Source organism: Cebidichthys violaceus, unplaced genomic scaffold, assembly GCF_023349555.1.
Source record: "Cebidichthys violaceus isolate CVI_PGR_0920_01 unplaced genomic scaffold, fCebVio1.0.p SCAF_2, whole genome shotgun sequence".
Lineage (NCBI taxonomy): Eukaryota > Metazoa > Chordata > Actinopteri > Perciformes > Stichaeidae > Cebidichthys > Cebidichthys violaceus.
In genome coordinates this window covers 2,520,157-2,538,961 of record NW_027176372.1, presented here as the reverse complement: position 1 = coordinate 2,538,961, position 18,805 = coordinate 2,520,157, and positions in this window count along the sequence as shown.

Below are 18,805 nucleotides of genomic sequence, written 5' to 3'. Positions count from 1 at the left end.
GCTGCTGCTGCTGTCACTCTGTGGCTTCACCGACATATAGACACATTACATAACTGCACATAAACAATCCTGTGCAGGGGAAGTGGGAAGCTTATGGCTCTAAAGCAAGATAAACTAATTGAATTAATTACAAAGAGTAAAGAAAAGAAACGCAATTAGAGCGTAAACTGCTTCTCCTCGTCTGATCCCTGAGGATAAAGGATCTGAAGGGATTTCTAAACTTTATACTTGATCCACGATCAAGTAGGCTGTTTAAGCAATATTTAGAGCTCAACAACGATTCCTGTCGCTCTTTCATTACTCCTTCATAAACTTTGTTGTGTGTCAAATCTTCTGACAGCGTGAGGCAAAAGGCCATTCCTCTTCCTAAATGATATCACGCACGACTTTCTACAACGTGAAAATGAAAGATGCACCAGTGGATGCCGATTAACGATCGCTTGAAGGCTCGTAAAATAACCTTCAAAAGCAAGAGCTCAAAACGTTAATTGGAAATCAAGCTCTTTTGAACATCACTGAACAACCATCAGCAGGATTACACTACACACACACACAGTGCATGCTGACATCATTTCCTGGTTATTAGCCGGCAGCAGTTCCATAAAATCGTAGGATTTTCAATGCACAGTGATTAGAAGATGAATAAGAGAGCCAGAGAGGTCATTTAATATCATATTTTTATTTATTTTTAAATAATTCTCCTTGAGTGCCATTCAGCTCTGTTTATGATTTAACCACATGTTTCTCTCTTATGCATTAATCTGACTTTCAGTTGTGTGACTATGGTAAAAGAAATAGCTTGAGAGAAAACTAACAGAATAAGAATACGAGAGGGAAATGTCACAACTTATTTAAAGATAAAAACGTCCCTTTATGACTCACATGGCACACTTTGTATGAGTTGCCAGCGACAGTAGAGCATATATATATTTGATATAAAAATCCCTTTCAGATCCTTCCTGTTTACCCGTAACGGATCGCACAATATATCACAATGAGTAGCAAATGACAGGAGCCTCGGGGAGCAATTATTTCATGGGAGGTTCTTCAGAAGTCGATAGCACATGTGGCGCGTCTCCAATAAGTCAATATCTTTGCATCACCTCCCTTAAGTGCCTGTATGGCCTGAAAACGTCTCTGCAAGTGTCATTTTTTTGATCAAAGCGGCTACCTAGATTTTAAATAAACCAGGTCACTCCTCACTCTATCTGTAATGTTCAGTTGTTTTTTGTATGAAGCACGTTTTTTGCCACATTGGGAGGCCATTGTTCCCTTCCCTCCCTCCCAGAAACATGGTTGCATGTTCCCAACACTTACATCATATTGCTCACGTCTTCTGTGCATTCTCAGATGTTCTCTGTGTGCGTCTTGTGTTGGAAATGTTAAAACCCTGCATGATGATTTGCATAATCACGCATGTTAAGCCTTTGAAGTCCTGGTTGTCCCCCTCCCACAGTAAATCTCTGCCTCCATGATAGTTATGTGTGCTCACATGTGATGCGATTGCAGCAAAGCTTCAAAAGAAGACATATTTGAACACATATTTATAACATTAACATTTACGGCTGATACGGGGTAAAACTTCTGGTTTCTTACTGTTTTCACTGCTTATGTCCACATCAGAGAGCAATACAGTAGACTTCCTTGAGAGTGTTTCTTTGTCTCGTACTAAACACTGAGTAAATGCAATATTGTGCTTTACTTTGCAGTCTTGAGGTTAAGTTGCAGCTGTGCCAGGGTAGGTGGAAATTAGGCCTTGACGCATAAACAGGAATGTTTTATCACTTTGTGCGAAAGTGGCCACCTGATCACTTCATAAAGGTGCAGCATGTTTAAAACAGTCACACATGAACCGACGTTCTCACCACAATGTGTTGACGTCATGTCAAAGACGTCCATGTGTTGTGCTGCAGATACCTTCTGAGTTTAGCATGCTAACCATGCTAGCGCCGCCCCGTCCTGTCTTGTAATACCGCTTGTTCCTCTAGAGGTGACAGTGAGTCAGCGTAGTGTCCAGCCTGTCCTCGTCATGTTACAGATACAGGGTCTGTGTACAAAAGTTTATTTATTGGATTAAATCCAAAGTGGTAGAAATGAGAAAATGTGTCTTATAAAAAAAATATATATATTTGTATAAAAAATACACCACAAGAATGCACTGGTGTTACTACTACGACTGTTTTTCTTCTGTAACATTTGTTATCAGCATGTTATTAAAATCTAAATTTATTTAATTTATAATGTTATCAGAGAGTTCCATTCAGAGAGTTCTCAGATAATTCTCAGAGAATTCCATTCAGAGAGTTCTCAGAGAGTTCCATTCAGAGAGTTCTCAGAGAGTTCTCAGATAATTCTCAGAGAATTCCATTCAGAGAGTTCTCAGAGAGTTCTCAGATAATTCTCAAAGAGTTCCATTCAGAGAGTTCTCAGAGAGTTCTCAGAGAGTTCTCAGATAATTCTCAGAGAATTCCATTCAGAGAGTTCTCAGAGAGTTCTCAGAGAGTTCTCAGATAATTCTCAGAAAATTCCATTCAGAGAGTTCCATTCAGAGAGTTCTCAGAGAGTTCCATTCAGAGAGTTCTCAGAGAGTTCCATTCAGAGAGTTCTCAGAGAGTTCTCAGATAATTCTCAGAGAATTCCATTCAGAGAGTTCCATTCAGAGAGTTCTCAGAGAGTTCCATTCAGAGAGTTCTCAGAGAGTTCTCAGAGAATTCTCAGAGAATTCCATTCAGAGAGTTCTCAGAGAGTTCTCAGAGAGTTCTCAGATAATTCTCAGAGAATTCCATTCAGAGAGTTCTCAGAGAGTTCTCAGAGAGTTCTCAGATAATTCTCAGAAAATTCCATTCAGAGAGTTCCATTCAGAGAGTTCTCAGAGAGTTCCATTCAGAGAGTTCTCAGAGAGTTCCATTCAGAGAGTTCTCAGAGAGTTCTCAGATAATTCTCAGAGAATTCCATTCAGAGAGTTCCATTCAGAGAGTTCTCAGAGAGTTCCATTCAGAGAGTTCTCAGAGAGTTCTCAGAGAATTCCATTCAGAGAGTTCCAGAGAGTTCTCAGAGAGTTCTATTCAGAGAGTTCTCAGAGAGTTCTCAGATAATTCTCAGAGAGTTCCATTCAGAGAGTTCTCAGAGAGTTCCATTCAGAGAGTATTAATTTGCTTCAAATGTTGGCAAAGCTGGAACAAGTATAATGTAACTTTCTAAAGTATAGAGGCGTAATTAGACTTTGGTGTCTTTATGATGTCTGATAAATATGACACATTGCATTTGACACGCGGGCTACATCGTCTTTATCTTTCAGTCCAAATCACATTTTCCCCCTCAGGACAGTCAATTTATCATCAATATAACAAAGCACATCCCACTCGATGTGTGCGCGCTGATAGCATTGTGGATTCACGGTTCAGCGAGAGCTAAAGTAGGATGTTGCTGGTAGAGCATACAGCTCTCTGCAGGGTCTCTCAGGATGGAGGAATGTGCATCAGGATGATTTGTCATGAGCTGAGCAGGGTGTAGGCGGATTATGTCTTTGAGGATCCGTATGCAAGAGATGTGAGAGGAGAATATAGAGTGGGTTTGTTCTGGAGGGAAAAAAACTGTGAAATGAAATTGTTGTGCAAAATCTTTTTTGCCCGTTTAAGGAAAATCTCCGAGGCGGCTTTCATTTGGATTAATTTTTACAGCTGAACAAAATACACATTTAATGGAAAGAAACCCATTGTGTGGAATGAACGGAGCGTCTCTCAGTGGATGTCACTTTGATTGAGTGGCACAGAATATGCCTTCATCACCTGTCAGGCGGATACTTCGGAGCAGAATTCAGAACTATATTTAGCTAAAAGGTGACAGACCAGAATGAAAGAGTTGTGGAAATGAACCGTCACTGTCACAAAAAACGAGCCCCTTGACCGCTCTGACAGGTGGTCGATTTAAAATGGTAATTTCACACACAGCCCTACGAGAAGAGAAGGTCATGTACTATAAATAACGTGACTATCTGATGCATTAATGTATTTTATATGTCTGGGGGACTGATCGGCCTCGAGCTGAGTGATCGTATCTTTATTCAGAGAACCGTGGTTATAAATGTAACCGTGGCTTAAACCTAAATGATGCAAATATTTACAATCTAATCAATCAAATGCATTTTAACACAGGATTGCTGTGACAGCATCAGTTTTAGCTGTATGTGTACCTAATACACTGGCTACCGAATGTGCTACTGTTCAGAGCACAACTGCCTTTTGTTGTCCAGGTGACAATTTATCATCGGCATTAACAATTTAGTCCAACACTTAAACATTCACACCATTAAATCTGCACCTCTCATAGCTTTATATGTCTTACCCCTCTGTGCTACATTTGGAAGATGGAGAGGAGCCTTGATGATGGCTGAGGGATGGATTAAGGGTCCGGAAGGAGGATGAGGGATGGAGGGATGTGGGTAGAGGGATGGAGGAGTGAAAGGGAAAAGGGGTGAGGGATGAAGGCAGGAGGTGAGGAATCAGGGTGGTGGACGGATGGATGGAGGAGTCAGCCGAAAACCGGAAGCAGGAGGGAACCCTCTCTTCCAAAGTGCTGTATTCTGCAGAGACCCCACAAGAGAGAGAGAGAGAGAGAGCGATAGAGAGAAAAGAAGAAAGGAATTTTAGGGGGAGGGATGTGAAAATTGAGTCAAGGGGAAGTGACTTCCCAGTCTGTTACTTCCCTCTAAAGTAGTGCTAAAATAAATCCTTTCTTGAAATAAAATATAAGCAAGTAAAGCAAATAATGAAACGGTTTATTACGTTTTTAATAACGACACTGTATCGTGCATGTTATATGATATCGGACAAAATGTCGGAGTGAAGGAGAAGCATGTTGCTGAAGTCACTGAGGCATATTTTGACCCATATTCAGTATCTTTCAATGTTTCTGCCAACATTTGCTTTGCCCCTTAAAAGAGTGATATATCACTCCATCCCTGTTATGTATACCCGCCTTTCACCTGTGATTTCTCTCACGGCGTCCCAACAAACAAAGAGAAAGCCACACGGTCCGTCGCAGATAGACAACCGGGTCAGAATGAGGAGAAACAACTCTGCGCTTATTGGTGGCGGCGTCCAATTGGTCTGGAATAAAGCCGGCTAATTGCACTTTTCTTTCATGTTGGGTCTGTTTGGATTCTGAGACCAAGGAGGATTACTCCGCCTGCAGCAGACACCCACGCTTGGAAGGCTCCCTCGCTGTGATATAAAAAAAAAAAATAAAAAAAAAAAAAACTTGGACCATACTCGCTTCAGAGGAGAAAGAAGGGGAGCTGGGAGGATTTAGGACTGGTTTATTACTGGTGCCAGGTCTAATTAAAAGTCCTCATCTTTATTGTATCTGTATCTCGTCCAACAGAGTTTCAATACCTGGACATTTGGTGATGACTCATTCTGGTCTGTGGGCGTTCAAGAAAAAGGTAATAATATAAAGATAATAAGCCAGGGCCATTTTTAGAGATTCTGCTCTGACAGGTTTGAAACATGGGAGTTTACAAACGACCACGTGTTCCTGGGACTTCTCTTGGAGGTCTACAGGTGTCCACACAGACTTGATATCTAGTGAGTGTGATTCCACCCATGTTGTTATGCATATGTTTAATTAGTGAAAGAAAAACCCTGAGCGGAAAAGCCAATCATTTGAAATATTACAAAAAATACATTCATTTGTATTTCCAGCCCTCATTTGATCACATTGTAAATAAAATCATATTTAGTGTGTAATTCATGGGATCTTTATAGTGGATCATGAAGGAGAATCCCAAAGTTTGGGGTTTTATGGAAATTGGGTGAAACTGAACAATATTTATTCATTTATTTTTTGAAGCTACATATCTTTTTCTTCTCACATATTCTTCCTTTTTTTTTACAGAACTTCATCAATCGGGATCTGATCTAATCCTTCACACTCTCTCACACACCGATGGCTCAGTCTTCAGCAGCCGGGGAAGCTTCGGTATGCGGACTGGAGGAGCCGGGGATCGAAGATGAAGACCTTTCCTCATAGTGCCCCCTCTTATGGCTAACACATCATTTTAAATGGTCAATAAAGGGAATACTGAACTACAATAACCCCACCAGTGCAGACACAGAATAAATATATTACTATGCAGAAGTCGACTGCCTGCAGGTCTGAAGGGGGCGGGTCAGCTGTACACACTGCTTCAGGAACTAGCAGAAAACAAGGGAAGGTTAAAGAGCTGCTTTGCCTTCAGATAGTGCAACGCTGTCCTTTTTAATACAACACAAGCAGCAATGGGCCGAGGCGAATCACGATAATCGAAAACAAAACTGTCTGAGAAGAGATCTAAGCAGGTATCCTGCAGGGCTTCAGTAGATAAATCAATCCCCGGCAAGCTGCAGGAGCCCCGGCCACAACACGAGCTCCCTCCAGTGACGCCTGTAGTCTGTGCTCCTCTCAGGGTGACTGTGACCTGATTGCTGCCCCAAAACAGGAAATTGGCTGACAAAAATAGTGTAAACAAAAAAAGTCATAACTTTAGTGTCAATAACTAGAGCCGTTAGCCTGGAATCCTGGGCGTCATGGTAGCTTTGTGAGAATATCAAAACAATAACGAAACATTTGTTACATTTTTGTCAAATTACTAGAATTCTGGTGATTGAGATCCCAGTGTATTCTGGGTAATCTGGCCCCATTTAACAGTACTAATACCTGTGATATCCATGTGTGGCTGTGTGTCTGTGCTCACCTGTGCATTCACATACTGCAGCAGGGTCTGACAGTCTGTCCCTCTCAGTCCTGGTTCTGTGCCTCCCTTCCCTCCAGCGGGTCCAGCAAGCGAAGCCGGATCTGGGTCTGTCCACGGTGGACCGGTCTCTGCTGGAGGATCCGGGTCTGTCCATGGTGGACCAGGTCTCTGCTGGAGGATCCGGGTCTGTCCACGGTGGACCGGTCTCTGCTGGAGGATCCGGGTCTGTCCACGGTGGACCGGTCTCTGCTGGAGGATCTGGGTCTGTCCACGGTGGACTGGTCTCTGCTGGAGGCCCCGCTGGAGTCTGAGCTGAAGGAGTTTCTGGTGAAACTGCATGATGTCATCTGATTTCACCAGAATCCGACCCAGTGACACCGATGACGAGCGTTAAGAATAACTCTATAGACATAGACCATCTTGTCTCTGATGGTCTCGTTTACTGATGGAGGTCTGATAGAGGATCAGGACTAAACTGAGACTGGTTCACAACCAGTTAAAAGTTCCTTCACAGTAACTTTAATCAACTCAGATTTTCCCAACTTTTCTATCTGAACCGATCCTTGAAACTTGCGGGTTCACCGCGACGCTGCAGGTTTCTGCCGTCCCTCCACATCTGACCACCAGTGTCCTGTGGCAAAGTCTCTCCTCCTCTCCTCCATCAGTCGAGTGTCTCTTCAAGGAGCTCAATCCTTTTGCTCGGGAAGGCCAGATGGCGCGATCAGCTGGCAGCTCGGCATGAAGGGGGGCTTGTCCTTGCTCGGATCCCTTTGTCGTCTCATGCCTGCTTGGATCTCCATCAACCTGTGCCAGGCCGGGTTCGGATCAAAGAGAATATTTACGAGGCACTTTTTCTGCGTCGGTCCGGTTTTGAAAAAGAATCAGGAGGTTTCTCACAGTGGGAGAGCAGGAGGCGAACCTCCCACTGCTGGTTAACTTTCTAAGTGGAAGAGGAAGTGACAGAGCTGCTGACGTAGGGAGGCTTGATCTTGGCGTTGTCTCTTGCTTTGCATCGAGGCCCCTCTTGAGAGACGACAGAGTGATTTTTTTCACTCGGCCTCCTCGCACGATAAATAGGTTATTGAGCTACTTAGTGACGTTTCTTGATGCATGGGCCCCCGTGGCTTCTCTCAGGCTGTTAATATTCAGTATGTCAGTGCGTTTGTGTGTCATTTTTCTAAGCACATTTGTTTATTTAACCTCGCCAGGATAATCCCGTTGAGATTTTAAATCTCATTCACAGACGGGTCTTCGCCAAGATGGCAGCGGAAAATCTTTCACGGAAGCACCACATAAAAACACAAATAACAGACTTAATGTGGAAGAGGAGCGTCTGCAGCAACCACTGCTGTTCTGTGTGATGGAATGAACACAGTTCGTGGAGATCGGCCATTAAAAGAAACATCGAGTTAAGGAATAATACAAGGACGGGTTAAATGGAGTGTGTGTGAGTATCGATGTGTCCACATTAACCCACTTCCTGTTTTCCCAGCAACACATCTTCCTCCGTCGCCCTCGACAGCCTGACAGGTACACCAACCACGAACATCACGGACATCAAACATATTCAGTGATTAGAACGTTCCACATTTAAATATCCAGGCTTAGATATGCAAAGATATGTCTTGGCGTGATTCTCACCTGCCGGTTGAGTGTTGAGCTCTGAGTAATCACCGGAACGGAGTCTATAATCTTATGACAAAGGAGAGAAATTCTTCCCCTCTGAGCCCAGAGAAGAGATGTTGAACACAGTCGAGCAGCTGCTTGACGTCTCCAGAGTCTGACTGGCGATCACACGATCATGTGCTTGTGTTTTAATTTGTTGGTTGCTTTTCACTCATTCAAACAATTTATAAGAAGACAAGAAATATAAACACAGTGGACTTAATTCCGTGTAACCAGCAGCTGGTTATAATTATGCAAACGGATCAATCTAGCAATACTGGAAGCAGCGATGAAAACTTTTTAGTGCTTTTAATTAACACTGACAATAACATTTTTAGATCAATTTAAACCCATCTCTCCCCGTGTTGTCGAAGACTTTTTCACGGAGGATTAAAATTTCAAAAGTCAGATGTCTTATTCAGGAATGAACTCTTCACAACCCGAGTGAATCATCTTTTATTTGATCAAATAAAATAGTCTCTCAGACTTCAGACCGGGGCTGTAGCGAGGCCGAGATAATGACTTCTGTGATCTGAATGGACGGCGGCGGGCTCTTTCTTCCTCCTTCACCTCTGGAGAACGTGAGTCCTGTCACAGCTCTTGTCCTGAAAGCTGAAGGCCAGGCTGTAATGAGCGCCGGCCACCGGTGACGACGTTCTCGCCCGGCTCCGGGGGGGGGGGGGGGGGTGGCCGAGGAGTGAAAACATCCAGGGTCTGTGCTCCTCCTGCCCTCCTTCATCCTCACTGATGACTAATTAGGCCCCACAGGTAAAGGAATCAGGAGGCGTCTTAGGGAGAAAGCAGGCGGTGGTGGGAAAAACCTGAGGATATCCATCTAGCTGTGTCTCCTGTCTGACCTTTACCGGTTGTTGTTTTGACTTACCCACCATCTACGGCAGCTAATTTGTCGGTAAATGGGGGAGTCGTGTATTTTTCACACGTGGCGTGCTTCCCTCTCATTAGCTCGGCTCTTGCGATCCCTAATTAGCTTGCAGAAGGTCAGCTCACCTCTGCGGTGTGAAACAATGCCGGGATACACTTCATTGGTTCTGCCTTCACACACCCACGCGCACTTACATAAGCATGTATAAATATATACATGAACACACACACGCTGAATGACACCCAATGCAAAATAAACACTCCCGACTGTGCTCTGTAGGACGTACAAAGTGAAGAAGAATGCATGAGAATGCATGAAAATACGTGAATGTGAATCGTGATTTGATGAATTCGATAGATACAAGAATTATTAAATTGAGTCAGAAACACTTGGTTTCTAGGTGGATTTGGTCACATTGTTTGTTTAAAGAAGCTCTTAAAATATTTCCAGCAGCAAAGAGGATTCTGCACACAACCTGGTCTAATAATGTTTATTTTTGAGGAAACACAAATACGCTTTGAATGGTAGTGGTTATTAAATGTACCTACAGTATAGGAGGAGGTCGTCAACACCACGCTACTGGAGGCCCAGGCCGTATTTCTGGGCTTGCTGGAATTTCCAGAATAAGTCAAATAAACCCAATATTCCTGAAGAAGGCAAATTTGTCTAACTTTGCATTGTAAATGCTGGGATCAATCGGCTTGGCTCGGCAACACTGTGTCCTGGAGAACATCATCAATGGCAGACCAGAGCGACATCCTCGCTGCCGTCTTCCCCACAGGTATTGTATTTCCTGTCAAAACCAAAAGTGGTTCACTGGAGAGGATAAGACTCAAGTCCTCGTCCCTCTGGGCCTTCTTCACCACTAACAACCTCTTAATTGCGTCAGGATTTCTGCATTTCGGGGAGACATTTTGAACAGAATACACCGGAACCCTTTGGTTTCACAACCACTTCAGCCAGTAACATCCTCATGATATTTTAATGCATTTTTAGGACATGGAGGAGCAGGAGTCGCGTACCTCATGGGACACAGTGCTATTGTTGTTGCTATGCTTTATGTCCTGGAGATATGGGGCGGCTGTATATGGCAGCAGTTGAACCACAGAGGAGAGAAACCTTTTTGTTCCAGCGACTAGCAGGAAGAAAGGCGAATTAAATTAAAGTGCTTTTTCTCCTCTCCCCCATTTGTAAGGACTAGAAATATATGCGGCTTCTTTTACTTTAATGAGTAATACTTGGATGGAGCGCAGAGAGCAGGGTGATGAATGCTGCTATATATCAGAGGCACCACCTTATCGTGTGTGTGGGTTTGTGGAGGAAACATTATGGGCCTGTTTATGACTTGGGTCTGTGAGTGCATTACCGAGTGACGGTGAAAGGATGTAATCTGTCATGTTAGCTGCAGAAATGAACGAAGGAATAATCACCACAACTGAGATTTAATAGTCTTTATCCTGAGGATGTATACACACAATATGTTGTGTATTTATATATGCATGAACAACATATATGCTTGGGATGTACCCGAATACAAATGTGTAATTAGGGAAAGTGCAAATAATGTGATGGAAACAGATATTTCTTCAACCTGAAGTTGCTGGAAATGTCCTCCATGTAAAGAATCCAGTTGCAATATTGACCAAAACACGTTTTAACTGTAGAAATACTGTAGTATTTCGGTAAATGCTCATCTGTTTATAAAGGCCTTCACACATCAGGGCCAATTCTTGCCATTTAATAATTGTTTGCAGTGTTATTTTGGTCATGATCACACAGACCGCGAATTTTACTTGAATTATCAACATAATGACGAAACATTTACAATAGATAACTGTGTGCAGATTCTCAAAATGCTCATATTGGTTAGTAATGAGAAAATATTCAAGTTGTACACCGGGTGTTGCTGACTTGACTAGAGTAAGATTCTGGAGGTAGAAAGCTAAATCACGGTACGGTAGACGATACGGGAAGTTAAATATCAAACACTCATTTTATTATGGAGCCTTCTGAGCTGCACTGAGGCCAACAGCAGCAGAGCAGATTCACCGTGTGAATATGTGGGTCTGAGGGAAAACAGAGTGTAAGATAGAACATAATACAACGATGAAAATGAACCCGCGTGTCACAGAAACCTTTATAAATGCCACGTACGAAACAAAGAACATGTACGAGACCACGCTGCTTCAGGCGACGTGTGATCAGCGACTCATTTGTCGGCAGTGAGCTTCCCACAAAGAAATCCTCGGGGAGCGAGCGGAGCACGATAATGGTGTTTTTCTAAGATAGGGACTCGCATGTGGCATCCGCTTTCTAGGCAATTATGACAAAACGTGATGTATTTCCCCCAACTTTAATAATATGTAAAGGACTGATGTCACCACGTGTACCCAGTATAATCCCTAAATCCTCTTAATGTTTTCCCTCTGACAGGAAGAATAACAAGGAGGTCTTTACTGGGAGTACTGCAATATGAATTCACATGACGAGACTGTAAGACATTGTAAATTAACATTGACAGTACTAATTAAATCCATGCTTGTTTTAGATGATCTGCCGGTACCAGAATCTAATCTTTTATTCAGTCTGGATTTTAAGAAAAAAAAATCCCATTTTGAGTGACAATAATTAACAGAATATAAATGATATCTTTCAATACAATAATTTAGCCAAACATTTAGCCTCAAGCCGTCTTGAGGTGAGTGAAATATCTCAACAGCTATTGGATGGATTTCCTTGAAATTGGGTTCAGATGTTCATGTTTCGCAATAACTTTGAAGATCCTCTGACTTTTCATCTTGCGTCTCCATCGGGTCAAAATATCAATTTGTGCAATACTTTGGTTTGTGGCCAAATACCAGCAAAACTGACATTCCCATCCGCCTCAGCTGCATCTTGTGTTTAGTGCTAAGCTAACATACTAAACTCAGATGGTGAACATGGTAAACATCAGCATGTTAACACAGTTCTTGGGAGCATTTTAGCATGCTGTCATTAGCATTCAACTCTGCTGCCTCACTGAGTCGCTGGCATGGCCGTAGATTCATATTCTTATTCCAGCATGATCTTAACTCAAACGTTATTAACAGCATTTCACCTCTGCACGTAACCCACCCTAAGCCTTTAGGAGCAGTAGGCTGCTGTAAAGCGCCCGGGGAGCAACTCGGGGTTCACTGTCCAGCTCAAGGACACTTCAACATGCGGAAAGTAGGAGCCGGGGATCGATGGCTGGTTAACACGTGGTCAACGTCACGGTTTGGCAACAAAACTACTTGGTTTTGGTTTGAACAAGCATCACGGTTTGGCTTAAAATAACTACTGTTAGGTTTTCCTGTATGCTCCCAGTGGGTGCTCCTCTGTTCTTCCCCTGTCTGGTTTGTTTTTGAGGGCCATGTGCTTATGTTTTGTTTTTGTCAGCCTACAGTTTTCATCCCCGGGTTCCGCCCTCGACCACGCCCTTCTCCTTGGGCTCAGCTGTGGGTAATTCGGATGATCAGCTCCAGCTGACTTAAATACAGTTGTGGTCAAAAGTTTACATACACTTGTAAAGAACATAATGTCATGGCTCTCTTGAGTTTCCAGTTATTTCTACAACTCTGATTTTTCTCTGATAGAGTGATTGGAACAGATACTTCTTTGTCACAAAAAACATTCATGAAGTTTGGTTCTTTCATGACTTTATTATGGGTTAACAGAAAAAGTGATCAAATCTGCTGGGTCAAAAATATACATACAGCAGTGCTAATATTTGGTTACATGTCCCTTGGCCATTTTCACTTCAATTAGGCTCTTTTGGTAGCCATCCACAAGCTTCTGGCAAGCTTCTCGTTGAATCTTTGACCACTCCTCTTGACAGAATTGGTGCAGTTCAGTTAAATTTGATAGCTTTCTGACATGGACTTGTTTCTTCAGCATTGTCCACATGTTCTCAATGGGATGGCATTGTGGCCAAACAGCTCGATTTTTGTTTCGTCTGACCACAGAACTTTCCTCCAGAAGGTCTTATCTTTGTCCATGTGATCAGCAGCAAACTTCAGTCGAGCCTTAAGGTGCTGCTTTTGGAGCAAGGGCTTCCTTCTTGCACGGCAGCCTCTCAGTCCATGGAGATGCAAAACACGCTTGACTGTGGACACTGACACCTGTGTTCCAGCAGCTTCTAATTCTTGGCAGATCTGCTTTTTGGTGGTTCTCGGTTGACTCTTCACCCTCCTGACCAATTTTCTCTCAGCAGCAGGTGATAGCTTGCGTTTTCTTCCAGATCGTGGCAGTGACAAAACAGTGCCATGCACTTTATACTTACAAACAATTGTTGGCACTGTTGCTCTTGGGACCTGCAGCTGCTTTGAAATGGCTCCAAGTGACTTTCCTGACTTGTTCAAGTCAATGATTTGCTTTTTCAGATCCATGCTGAGCTCCTTTGACTTTCCCATTGTAGCGTTTGTGGGTGTTTGTATCCAATGAGCCCTATTTAAATGGCCTCAGAGAAGTCACCAGCTGTAGTCACTCATAATCACTCACAAGAAGTTAAGAGGCCATGCTATGAAGCTCATTTCATTGACACAACTTTCTAAGTCACCAAAATTGCTAATTCATGTTGCTGTATGTATATTTTTGACCCAGCAGATTTTGTCACTTTTTCTGTTAACCCATAATAAAGTCATGAAAGAACCAAACTTCATGAATGTTTTTTGTGACAAAGAAGTATCTGTTCCAATCACTCTATCAGAGAAAAATCAGAGTTGTAGAAATAACTGGAAACTCAAGAGAGCCATGACATTATGTTCTTTACAAGTGTATGTAAACTTTTGACCACAACTGTACCTCAGCTTTCCTCCGACACGCTGTCAGTCCGTCCGGTTACCTGTCTGGATTTTCGTGCCACGTGAGTCCAGATTGTCTGTTTTTAGGAGGAAGATCGCCTCTAACCCTTTTTGACTGTTCTTCTGCTCTCCTGAGTCGATCCTCGGGAATTCACCAGCGCGAAGAGGCCGATCCGGGTGGTGCCACGGAGCGCACCGATCGAGGTCCTGTTTGTTCCCCTGTCCGGACTGTTTCCAGATGTGGTTTCGGTGGAGTTTCCCTCCCGACTTTGGTTCGCTGGACACGGTGCTATAGTTTTTGTTTGTGTTTTTCTGTTTCGAACTTGTTTTTTTTAAAATAAAATCCTTGGCTGGATTTAAACCTGCTGTGTGAGCGTGCATTTGGGTCCACCTACTCCACCACATAACAACTACGCTTGTAGCGTAAGTTACGTCATGTCACTTACGTAACGCGTCAGTACAAAAACACTCAACTTTTGGTTTCACATGGGACGTAAACGTCCTGTGTTTGTTTGACCCGTCCTCCACCCCTCCCACCCTTTTCACTTTTATTACTACGTCCATCCCGACGTTGATGGGTTACACAGGAGCTAGCAGAAAGCCCGGAGCGTCTCATACAGACACTAAAGCGTGACTCATTCTCTACCTTTTCACCAACATCGTCATTACATTTCAATTAAATATGTTGGGTTAACCAGCCAGAGGAAATGCCAGAATGCTTAATAGGTCAGCTTTCCACTTTCTAATCATAAGCTTCTCGGAAACTTGGTGTGAGAGAAGGTTGTTTTGTTATTAGCACTCCTGCTGTTTGCTTTTTAGAGACCGAGAAAACTTGAACAAAGATGACGTTTGTTTAGCGCATTACATGCTGCGTATGCGTTCCGATTGGTCCTGCGCACCTACAGACGGCAACTGTTGTACCCTGGCAACCTACCTTCATGGCAAGGCAGTAATTACGGCGTAGCACGATGGCGAGCACAAAGGGTGGACAAAGTGCATGTGCAATTATGCTTTTATGCTTCTTCGCGCGACGATCCGTCAGGTCACCGAGCTCAGCAATCACACATGACACCGATTCTCACACTCACGGCCGGCGAAGCAGAACAGACGCCGGTGTTATGTCGCCACGAGAAGCGTGGAGATGATTATGTGACAAGAAAAGCACAGGCTTCTGGAGTTTGTGTGAAGCAGCTGTGAACTTAAGCTCCGTCGTGTAATGCACCTGAAAGAGCCGAATCGGTAATTAACGAGTCGCCTGTTCAGATCAGCGTGTGGGGATTGTGAACAAGAGGCGATGATGGAGGCTTTTCTTCCACTGTTTGGAGTTACTTAACTTATCAGAACTCCTTTTTAAAACTCCCATCTGTGCAATTACACCTGGAAATAACACGAATAAAAACAAGAACGTTTAGATTGTCCTGTCAGGAAAGTCTTAGTCCACACACTGAAATCTACAATCTCTCTAGTATTTATTGAAGCAGCTCCAAGTAAACGTTCTGTCAGCCTTGGTGCAGGTTTTCTTGGCTGCAGAGTGTGAGATCCGATCGGCACATTGAGCAGGTGTCGTATGGGAAACGTGAATACACGATTACAGATCCGGTTTGACAGCTTTCCACTCGCGTTTGCTGTGATTTTGCTTAAAAACTCAGTGTCGGAGAGCTGAGCTGCGAGTTTTTATATGCGGCAAATAATAAAAAAAAAAGGTGCCAACGCCGTGTGTTGATTGGTTCGCATGTAAATATCCTGCACGAGTCAAAATCGGCTGATCGCTTCTGAAGTTTATTGGCAAAAAAAAGAGAAAAGTTTGCTTTTCTAACAGATGAATTAATTCTTAGAGTAAAGAGAAGGATGAGCAGGCAATACTCCAGCACATTTAGAAGTGACTAATTGAAAGCTTGGTCCGTGGCCCTACGCTTCAAACTACGACGCTTGGTTAGAGTTGAGCACAATTGTCAGTAAGCACATCGTCACAAATGAGCCATATTAGAATAGAGTATCAAGGTATGGCAACAGTTAGCAAGATATTAAGTACGGTCATCTATTTAAACAGATACTCTTTCACATTTTATGTAAGAAAAGTAAAAGAATAGATAAAATAGAGGTTACCTGCAAAATAAAAATGATGATTTCATCACAATTTTGTCCAGAAGCTGACCAGTCGGATCACATTTGACCTATTTCTGCATGTAAAAGTTAAGATAATTATTTAAAAAATAAATGTAATTCTGTTTACTGTGCAGCTGTGTAGCTACTGCACCACCAACAGAAAGACATTATGCATCGTCAGCAACTACTACGGCGGCATGAAACGGACCTTTCAAACCAGCAGCGGATAATATGGCTTGATGAGTGAGACCCGACACAGCGTCCTGCAACAAAGGCGTAAATCAAGTTCACAGTAACTTTTGCAGTGGATTTGGCAGGTTGTCCCGACGCTGGGGAGGAAACAAGGGCGCCCGGGTCCGATCCATCTGTCTCTGGATTGGGTCATCCAAAAAAAAAAAAAAAAAAAAAAAATGTGAGGGAAAGAAAGATGGTGGATGAGCTGACAGGAAAGCAGGCATGGGGGCCCTTTAGCTGGCTGCCAACTTGGCTTCACGCGGCAGCACTGGAGCGAAACACATCTGTGTATCCATGTGGTCATTGTTGCTCACTTTACTGACATGGAGAGGAGGAGGACAAACAGCCTTCAGGGTTTGCTTCTCCAGCTTGGTTCTTCGAAGTAGAATTATAAAAAAAAAATATCCCAAAATGTTGTTGCACTGCATGAGAAATTAGTGAGGCATTTTTCAATATTAAATATAGATGAGATGATTAATGCACATGCTCACTGTTTCTGAGCAACTGCTCCAATAATTAACCCCAGCCCCCGTTAGCGAGCGTATTGGCGGCTGGTGGGTGTTGAGTTGCAGATGGCAGGGGAGCGCCGGGAATCTGACGCAAGCTATTTGGAGCCGCTGCGTCGGCGAGGTTACGCTTCCTCTGTGTTCCCGAGTCTTCAAGAGAGCTGCAAGTTTTCACAGGAAACCAATAAACGGCTGCTAAATATAGGAGAGCGAGGCGCCGAAAAGTTTCTGCAGAAACTGAAGTTTGGCGCAGAGTAAGGCTGTCGTGGAGGACCCTGGTTTTTCTTTCTCTAATGAAGCTGAGACTGCCCAAAGGTCCAGATGGCTTTGAACCACAGGGTTCTCCAGAGAGTCTATCTGTTGAACAGAGACACCACCAGTGATATTTCGAGGGCCAGTTTTGGAGTCGGAGTGGGAGTAAAAGCTCCCAATGGTGCTACATGCTTGAAAAGCATTGAAAAGCTGTCAAAAAGAAGTCATTCTACACAAACTAAATGACGTCATCGTTGAGATTAAACAGGTTTTGTCATCCTCAATTAATCCATTTAGCCATTAGATGTTTCGTGGAGGTTGTATGAACAGTAATAAGCTACAATTTTCACATTTTTTATTCGTTTTCTTGTCCAATTAACAGGTTAGGTTTCAGCCTGTGGCTTCTCACTTTTTCTTTTTCCACCTGAAGAAATCCCCACGACTCAAAGGCTCTGTGTTCTCTAACGTTTCAGGACCTTAAAGCATAGAAATCAGAAGGTTTGAATATTTTGATTTTTTTCTTCTCCAAATTACATGAAAATGTCACCTGGAAGCATTCAATGACGTTGAATTAGTTTGTTAGCCTGAGACGTATCTTGCGTAATGCTGCAGCGTCTGGAACGTGTTCGTTGACTTATACGTTAGCATAGTCACTGAGTTAACCCTTTGCTGCTACGTTAACCTTCATCTGATTCAACACCGTCTCACTGAAGTTATAGTTCTCGTCACGGCCAATCTCTCCACGTATACAAAGCCTCTCGTAGAGCTTTGTTTGTGCTGATTAGGATGTGTGGCTCTACCCGCTCAGCCGTTGCTCCTCTCTGAACTGGAACCGATTGGAGCGAAACCCGGTCCGGTCCTCCAACCCCGAGGAGGCAATTTGGCCAACGAAGCAACAATGTTTGGCTGATTTTAATTGGACAGCTCGTCACTGTACCTCTCGGTGTTGTGTTTGTTCTGAATTAGTGAACACTAACTGCAGTGGTTAACTCTTTGAATGGAGATACTCGGTGGAAACCGGGCCAGGTTAAGCCTCAAAAACTGATTTAATTACACTCCAGGAAAGTCATTTGTTTTCATTTCTTTTTTGTCTGTTTTTTGATAAGTTAGTGAGCTTTTATTGATCCATTTGGTTTCGTTGTTATTACTCATTTTGTTATACCTATTTTGACCTCTTTTCTTGTACATATTTCTTTGATTTGAACAGAACCCACCAGTCTTTTTCCTTTATAGTCTGCTGGACCATTGTTGTAATCTAAAATCGTCGTCAATAACTTTGTTTTAACGCCCGATTTTATGTTGCTTTCCCTTTCCCTCAATGTGTTGGGTCATAACGTTTATATATTACAAATTTTGGATAATACGTGTATTTGCAGGGCGTACATAGAGCAGCGCTTGCAGTTTTGTCAAAGTTAGGAAAAGATTGGTTTCAGTTAAATGTTATAAACATGACATACATGTTCAGCCAATGGCAGGAAGGGGCTCATGACCCGTTTCACCTAATTATCTTCATATATATTTATATTCATTTGCTTTCATTCTAATCTATATTATAGGAGTAGCTGCTCCTTCGTGTCAGCTGAGGTGGTCCGGGGATCTGATCGGG